This window comes from Macrotis lagotis, chromosome X (genome assembly GCF_037893015.1).
Source record: "Macrotis lagotis isolate mMagLag1 chromosome X, bilby.v1.9.chrom.fasta, whole genome shotgun sequence".
In the NCBI taxonomy this organism is placed as follows: Eukaryota; Metazoa; Chordata; class Mammalia; order Peramelemorphia; family Peramelidae; genus Macrotis; species Macrotis lagotis.
In genome coordinates this window covers 656,891,375-656,900,681 of record NC_133666.1, presented here as the reverse complement: position 1 = coordinate 656,900,681, position 9,307 = coordinate 656,891,375, and the positions used below count along the sequence as shown (strand labels likewise).

Here is a 9,307-nt window from a genome sequence, read left to right as displayed (position 1 = left end):
CCCAGATCAGATCAAAGACCGCATGTGTGGTACCTAGAACAGGAAAAAAAATAAAAACCATGAATGAAAAATGAAAATGAGACCAAATGAAAACACAAAGACCCAGGTCCATTTCTCAGAGTCACAAGCCCTAGAGTCTTCCATATTTACCATATGGTTTAGGGAGGTTGATGACTTATCCAGGTCATATAGCTCAATCGAATCCCATGCCAGAATAAAACTGTGGGATAAATTCAGTAAGATGAAATTTGACTGGGGAAAGATGAACGAATGATCCAATAAAGCATTTATTAAATACTTGCTGTATACAAAAACAACAGTGTGAGAATCTAAAAAGAGAGGCCCTACTCCCAAGGGGCTCACATTCTAATCAGAGAGAGAATACATAGAGAAGTCTTCAGCAGCAAATCAGAAGAAAAAGTCCCACGATCCTGAGGGTACAAGGGACAAATCAGATGGCCATATCTCTTCTTTTAACGTCATTTTCACTGATAAACTGATATCATCATCTAATGCTGAACCATTTGATAGAATCAAGGACTCTAGTGGATAAATGCAAAATATTAATGTAAATAACTTCATATTATAATATCATGTAATAAATGCAAAATAAAAACCTAAATTTAAAAAAAAAACATTTGAAAAGTGCCAGAGGTAGCAATTCTGCAAAAAGGTAAGGGTATTTAGTGAATTGTAAATTCAACAGGAAGCAATAGAATAGTGTAGGAGTCAAGAAAAGAATATAATCTTGGGCTGCATTGAGAAGGACATGGTATTTGGGACTAGGAAGCAAAGTAGTGTGGTACCCTGGAAGGGATGCTTCATTTGGAGTCAGAGATCCTGAGTTCAAATCTCAACCACAGCTATTTATTCCCTGGGGCAAGTCACATTCCTCTTCTTTATCTTAGATATTCATCTATAAAATGAGGGATTTGGAGTAAGGTCTTGTAAGGCTCATTCAAGCTCTAATTCCAGAATGCTAGCCTCTACCTTGGTCCCACTGAGTCCAGGCTTCTGTACAGGGTTCTATCATGTGCTAGCAAGGACCTTGATAAGCTACAGAGTATATTGAGGAGGCTGTCATGATGGTCAAGGGCTTCAAAGTCATCATATGTGAGGACTGATGGCTAATCTGGAGGAGAGAAGAGGAAATCCACAGATAGTTGTGGATTTAAAAGAACTGTCCTGTGGAATAGGGAACAGACTTGTTTGACTTGGTGCCCTTAGGAGTAATGGGCAGAATTTGCAGAGAGAAATTTGATTTAAACTTTATGAGAGAAAAAATTCGTGACAATTAGGCCTAAGCAGGGCTGTATATGGCAGTAAGTGACTAAGAAAGGTCGCTATGAACTAGGACCTCACAAAAATGGCAAATGGAACAATAAGATGGTCAATTGGCATGTCCTTTCTGGAGGCAACTGTATGGGCTGGACTGGTGATAGGGTTTTAGCCTTCATTTTTTGGTTCCTGTAACCCTTCTCACTCTTATTTTATACAAAAGAAAATAAATTATATAAATTATTTATACATAAAATATTTATAAAAAATATTCTAGATTATTAAAATTCCAATACAAAGGCACATAAAATAAAATATGAATTTCAATAGAAAAGGTAATTTACTCATTATTCCTTTTATGTCTTTTGGCAAACTTCTCATCCCCCAATCCTTACCAAGAATATAACTAGCCTCGGTAGAGAACCCTTGGATTAGATGTTCTCTGAGATCTCTTCCATTTATGAGATTCCATGACTCAGTTCATCCTCAATGGAATTGTTTCCCTTTGAGTCTTCAGAATTTTATTTCTCTCTCTCTCTCTCTCTCTCTCTCTCTCTCTCTCTCTCACACACACACACACACACACACACACACACATACACACTTGGGGTTAAGTGACTTGCCTAGGGTCACACAGTCAGAAAGTATCTGAGACTGGATTTGGACTCAGGTCCTTTTGAATCCAGGGTGGTGTTCAATCTACTGTGTCATCTAAGCTTCCCCCAGAATTTCATTCTTTAGAGTTTCATATTTCTTCTGAGCTAGCTTCTTCCATAAAATTTTAATGCGTGAGTTCTCATCTGTCTTTCTTTAGGACTCTACAATATGCTCTCCCAAGACCAAGGATTCAGCTCAGGCTATGCTCAACTCCTTTAATCTCAACTAAAATTCCACATTCCAGAAGAAGCCTTAGCTGCCCTATTGGTTTTTTGTTTGTTTTTTGGTTTTTTAGGGTTTTTTTTTTTTTGCAAGGCATTGGGGTTAAGTGACTTGCCCATGATCACACAGCTAGGTAATTATTAAGTATCTGAGGCTGGATTAAAACTCAGATCCTCCTGACTTCAGGGTCAGTGCTCTACCCATTGCACCACCTAGCTTCCCCATATCCCCAGCTCTTAGCATAGTATCTGATACACTGTATATGATTAATCAATGTTTATCGAATTGAATTGAAAATGTAGTTAGTAGTCACTTCCCCATATCCCCATCATTCCTACCTCAGCTGCCTGATTTACTATATTAGTAAGAATCAGCTCCAGAATGATAGTGCCTTCATTAATTCTTCCCTCCTCCTTTTGAGAGATGAAATTTTGAGACAATTTGGTTGGTACAACGGGAAGAATGTTGTTCCTGTAATCAAAAAGACCTGAATTGAAATCTAGCCTTAGACAGTTACAAGTCATGTGGCCCCGGACAAGTTATTTAACCTCTTCTGCCTCAGTTTCCTCATCTGTAAAATGATGATAATGACAGCAACTACCTCCTATGATTGTTTTAAGGATCAATGAGCTAACAATTGTGGAGTGCTTACTATAGTGTCTGCTCCATATTAAGTAATATGTAAATATTTGCTATATTATTATTATTATTATCATTATTATTTTTCTGTCACCAAAGCAAGCTAAGAAATTATTAGCACCTCTGTTTTTGTCACAGAGAGCTCAAGCTATGTAAATAATTGAAGCTTCCATGACTACTATATTATACCCCTTTCTTTCTCTCTGCCAGCCTTGTGATCTCTTTCTCAAATGCCTTATCTATTTCCTCTTACTGTTCAAGGAGTCAGTGGTATGCTCCAATGATCATTTCATTTCTGCTTCTGTTTCTAGTGATCACCTAAACGCTTTCCTCCATACTTCCTCCTGTGGTTTCTGAATTTACTCCCAAGTGTATTATCTTCTTAATTTATAATGCCACTCAACTCACCCCACCCTTGACCCCCACCTATCCTGTTTTTATTTTGAATAAAATACAGTTGAGAACCATGTTCTAATCATAGGTCTTATCCAGACAATGGACTAGTAAATGGACTAGTTCTGCTTCATCAAAAAAGAAAAAAAAGGTGCACATGACTTTTAAGTTTAAACCAAATTATTAACATTTTTCTATGTCACTTTCTTAAGTCTAGATAATCAACAAATCAATTAATCAAGCCCAGGTTTGTTAACAGATGCCATTTTCTAGGGTGTAAAGGTTCACACTGAAAATTTAACAATCAACTCCCCTGAGTCAGTATAAGCTTTGGCCACATCCAATCAAGTTTTAGCAATACCTATGATTCCAAATTATATTCCTTGCCTAAGACTTTACTTACCAAGTTCATCAGCCATACCGTGTGAATTGGTTTCGTTGCTGGTATTTTTATTGAATTCTATCTCCTGTGATTTTCTGGGTAACTCCATTGCCAGGCTTCTTCTCCACTGTGGCTATTCCCTATGTATCCTGGGACATGTGAATGATTGTTGAATGAATACCCCATGATCCAAATACTACACAGTCAGTTTTCTCTTCCCTTCCTTGTCAGATTAGATTTGCAAGACACCAAGCAAATGGAATTGTCCTGGCACAGCTGATGTTTCAGCTAAATCTCACTGGGATCTCTTGATTGTAGTTTAGTTGGGTAAGAATTTAGGGGTTCTGGACATCCCTGGGGATGGAGGGTTTGTCTTCCTCACTGAGAAGCCACCTCCAAAAGACTCTGATTCTATATGGTTGCCCCCTTTTCTCCTCACATTTGGACCTTGGAGAACTGACAGACAAAACGAGATGGGACAGCCCCACTCTGGGGGACTATTACATGTTAGCTCTGGTAGAGCTTGGGCTTAGCTGCCTCAAATGGCAATGTGCTAATTACTCAAGAGACCTAAGTTCAAATCCTTTAGCTTCCTCTTCTGGAATGAGACCCAAGATTGGCCCACAGGATCATGAGGATCCCTTCAGATGTGGAACAATGTAATAGGAAGTATTTCTGATTGGGAGTGCACTTTACAGTCATCCCATGATTTTCCTCCAAACACAAAGTTCTAAATCTCACATCTGGTTTAGAAAATTTGATAATAAATAAAAATAGACTGAATAGAAAGAAGAATGAAGTTCAAAACCTTGGAAGAGGATGTCCCTCATTAGATCCTGCCCTGGTCTGAACATATCTGAAACATCATGCTTCATTCTAAATCTTAATGGAATGATCATTTTTTATTATAACATTTGAATCGATTCCTTTGTTAAAGAACTGACTCTATCGGATGCACATAACCAGTGGGGGGCTATGAAATATTTTTAAGAAACTAGCCACCCATAGGGTTTCCCCCTAGAAGCTTGAATGTAGCAGCAGCATTCCTCTGGGGACCCAAATTACCAGTGTCTGTGTACATTGAACAAGTGAACCCTGAGTGTTTTTTATTAGGAAGGATGTGGATTAAAAACTGGAGAAGTCAGCCATGATGATGAAGAACCTTAAGTTCATATGGCAACCAGTTGAAGGGACTAGGGATGCTATTCTGGGAAAAAGACTAAGGAAGGACATGATGTCTTCCAGTACGTAAAAAAAGGGTTCACACCATAATGTCTCTGTACAGGTTACTGAATTCAACCCTCTCATTTTGCAGATAAGGAATTGAGGTCTTAGAGAGGTTGAGAGACTTCCTCAAAGTCACCATGGTACTAAACATCAGAGACAGGATTTGAAATCAGGACTTTGGATTCAGGGCTAATTTTTTCATTTGTTTGTTGTTATCCATTTCGTTTCAGTTGTGTTTGATTCTTCATGATCTCATTTGGGGTTTTCTTAGCAAAGATTCTTGAGTAATTTGTCATCTTCTCTGGCTCAATTGACAGATGAACTAACAGGGTAAAGTGATTAGTTCAGTTCTCACAGCTGATTAGTGTCTGAATATAGACTTTGAACCCAGGTCTTTCTGACTTTGAATCCAGGGATGTGACAAATTTCACTCCCTAGCTGCCACCTTCATTAAGTATTTATGGTGTTAGGCACTGTGCTAATTGCCTGGGTTACAAAGAAAGACAAACACTTCATCTGTGCCCTACAAGAGCTCACCCTTTCTAATAATGATGGCTCTCCAAAAGTACAATGGGGAGGTAGTGGATTTTTCCTTTATTGGAGACCCTTCCAACTGACATTGAATACCCCTACTCATCAACTGGTTTTGATTTTTGATTGAGATTCCCAAGAGGGAGGAAAGTGACTTACTTAGGGTGACAGAGATAGTAATTCTCACAGCCAGGCTGTGAATTAAAGTCCTTTCATTCCTGCTGAGTGTTCTTTCCACTTAACCTCATGACCTTGATCTACCTAACTACCCCTTCTCCCTTCTCAGGTGTCCAAAGTCCCCATATTCTTCCCAAACTAGGTTTTAAAATTGTCCTTCTCTTCTTTCAAACTTTCCATTCCTTTTACTCTCAGCGATCTCTAATTGAAATGAGCTCACCTTATTGCATTTATTAAGTACTGAATTTCGAGTCAGGATGACTAGAGTTCCAAATCCTGACTCAAGTAGCTGGGCAAGTCACTTAACCTTTGTTTACCTCAGTTTCCCTATCTGGAAAATGAGGATATTAATAACACCTACCTTCCAGAGTTAGTGAGGATCAATGAGGTAATATATGTAAAGTCCTTTGCAAACCTTAAATGTTTAAATATGTATGAATTTATATGTTTTATATATATATATATATATTTATAATTAGTATATAACTTACTGGGCCCTTGAGATTTTCATATGAAAAGAAGCAATAGATGAAGCTCTTTCAGGTAGACTTTCAGGCCTATGAATGCTGGGGGTTACCATACAATCTTTCACTGACTCAGGAGGCAGAACTACTAGGAACATCCCCATCCTCTTATTCCCTGCTGAAGTTCTGACCATGTCTGACAATCCAGGGGTCTTTTTTACAGGACAAAGACAGGATACACTTTTCCCAAATTGTAGCATGCCCAACCCACAGCCACCAGACCAGGGCACCCAGTTCTCGGTTTTTCAGGATACACTTTCCCAGAGCCATAACTAGCAGTTTTAATACTTGGGAAGAAACAGAAATATTCCCTCATTATAAACTGTAAGTAACGCTGTGAAAAAGATACAAATAATGAAGCCAGATTCATTTGGGAGGGATGGGACACAAGGTAGGAGAGACTTGGGGCACTATGGCAAGGTAAGGAGAGATTCCAGGATACTGCCCAGTCAAGGAGAAACAGATATCTCAGGATTCTTTTCTCCAGAACATTAAGACCTCTGAAGAAGCTCCTGTATAAGTCATCACCTGAAGAGAGCCAAGTGGGGCCAGGCTGGGGAGGAGGAAACCCAGCCTCTCCTAGTTTCCCATTTTTAGCTCATTATTATTGATACCTTAGTAATAGAGAAGTGTGTGTTGTCCAAATGCAAATGTAAACAGTTTTAAATATGTGAAATCTTTAAAAACTCTTTTTAAGATGTGAACTCAAGGGAAGAAGTTTGTGACCAAAGAAGAAATCAAAGATATAAAAATTGCAAAATTCATAATTTCTATTACATTAAATTAAAAAAGGTTTTACACAACTAAAACCAAAGCAACCAAAATTAGAAGGAATGCAGAAAGATGGGAAACAATTTTCACAGTTAGTGTTTCTGATAAAGGATTCATTTCCAAAATATATAGAGAACTGAGTCCAATTTATAAGAATACAAGTCATTCTCCAGTTGATAAATGGTCAAAGGATAGGAACAGGCAGTTTTCAGATGAAGAAATTAAAACTATCTGTAGTCATAAGAAAAGATGTCCTAAATCATTATTGATGAGATAAATGCAAATTAAAATAACTCTGAGGTACCACTTTATATGTATCAGATTGGCTAAAATACAAAAAAAGGAAAATGATGGAGATTGGAGAGAATGTGACAAAACTGCACTAGTGGTGAAGTTGTGAACTGATCTAACCACTCTGGAGAGCAATAAAATTGTGCATCCCTTTAATCTAACAATACCACTTCTAGATCTATATCTCAAAGAGATCATTAAGAAAGGGAAAAATCCACATGTGAAAAAATATTTATAGCCACTCTTTGTATGGTGGCAGAGAATTGGAACTTGAGGGGGTGTCCATTGATTAGAGAATGACTGAACAAGCTACGATATATGAATGTTATGGAGTACTATTGTACTTTAAGAAATCATGAACGGGGGGTGGCTGGAGTCAGGAGTACCTGAGTTCAAATCTGGCCTCAGACACTTAATAATCACCTAGCTGTGTGGCCTTTGGCCACACTTAACCCCATTGCCTTGCAAAAAAAAAAGAAAGAAAGAAAGAAATCATGAGCGGCCAGACTTCAGAAAAGCATGGAAAGACTTTCATGAATTGACGCTGAGTGAAGTGAACAGAACCAGGAGAACTTTGTACACAAAAACAGCACTATTGTGAGATGATCAGTCATGATGGATCTTTTTAGCAGTTCAGTGATCAAGAACAAACATAACAGATCTTTTAAGGAAAATGTCATCCAGATCCAGAGGAAAAAACTATGGAGTCTGAATGCAGAGAGAAAAACATACTATGTTCACTTTTTTTAACTTCCTTTATGCGTTTTCTCTCTTTCTCATATTGTCCCCCTTAGTTCTAATTCTTCTTTCACAACATGACTAATATAGAAATATGTTAAACACAATTGTACATGTATAACCTTTATCAGATTGCTTGTTGTCATGGAGAGGAGGGAAAGAAGGGAGGATGATAGAAAAACATGGAACTCAAAAGCTTGCAAAAGGAATGAAAATTGAAAACAAGAAAAAGAAATAAATGAATGAAAAAGAAAAAAAATGTGACTTCTAAATTTCAGTTCTTGAAGGCAGAGTTGATCTCTTTGCCCTTGTTACAGTTGTGCAGGCCCACAATTCCCAGATCACAGTGGCTTTCCCAGAGTGTCCTTGACTCAGAATCTGGTCACAACTCCCCATAGAACTGACAATCATGCAGTCAGTCAAAAAACATCTATTAAGTGACAACCATGTGTCAGAAACGGCCCCTAGATGCTGGGAATTCAAAGACAAAAGTGAAAGCAGTCTAGCAGAGGGAGATAACAATATAAATAAATTCATGAAGATGGAAAATTAGGAAAATAGAAAGTGCTACTTCAGATGATGGATTTTGAGGCTGAAGGAAACCAAGAACTCTGAGAGAACGTAGTAAAAGGGAATGCACTCCAGGGAGAGAGAACAGCCAGTGCAAAAGTCCAGAGGTGGGAGATGAGTGCTGACTGTGAGTAACAGCAAGAAAGTCAGTTTAGTTTGATCTCTCTATGCATGATCTCTCTATACACACAGTAGGGATGAAGAGTAAGTATCAGCAGGATTGTGAAAGATTTTAAATTCAAAATGGTAGAAATTACATTTGATTGTAAAGGAACCATTAGAATTTATTGAATAAGGGAGTTACCCAGCCAAATTTGCCTTTTAGCAAAATCACTTAACTGCATACAACAACGGTGTCAAGCCCTTGGGTTTATTGAGTGTGACTTTAAAGTGTCATTGGGAAATAGTTAACAAAATGAATAAAAATATAATACAACATAGGTAATGTTAATTTGTAGTTTTCTAGATCAGGATGAAGTACATATGAGTTTGATACAACTGCTATCATGTCAAGGAAAGAAAGAGATTTGAGTCAGGGAGATGAAATAGGAGATTACAGATTAGAAGGAAGGAAGGCTTGCCTAGGATGGAATGTTTGTCCTTCATTTTCAAAAGACCATGACATCAGGGAGGTGATACCATGACAAGCACGTGAATTGGATTTGAGGGGGAGGCTGTACTAAGTCACCAACCTCACTTTCTCCTCCAGAGCCTTCTGGATCCAGCTGCCAGATATGAATCAGGACAACTGGAGATGGCCCTGGATGTGAGGCAGAGTTAAACTACACAATTAAAGTGTCTGAGTCCAGTTTCCAACTCCTGTCCTCCAGTGGCCATTAGATTGGGAAAAAACTCTATATACAGCACTGTAGGAAGTTCATTCTCTCCAGGGAGGCTAGGAATGAAG

The 9,307-nt window shown here is 38.2% G+C and overlaps 1 long non-coding RNA gene across 1 annotated transcript; it reads right to left on the bottom strand.

Moving 5' to 3' along the window:
* Nucleotides 1–309: 309 nt before the first annotated feature.
* LOC141497688 (uncharacterized) lies at nt 310–3,705 on the bottom strand. The gene is made up of 3 exons (XR_012471410.1): nt 3,593–3,705; nt 2,496–2,628; nt 310–542 (listed from the first exon to the last, which is right to left on the bottom strand). It is a non-coding gene; the product is annotated as an uncharacterized LOC141497688 (long non-coding RNA).
* Nucleotides 3,706–9,307: the final 5,602 nt, after the last annotated feature.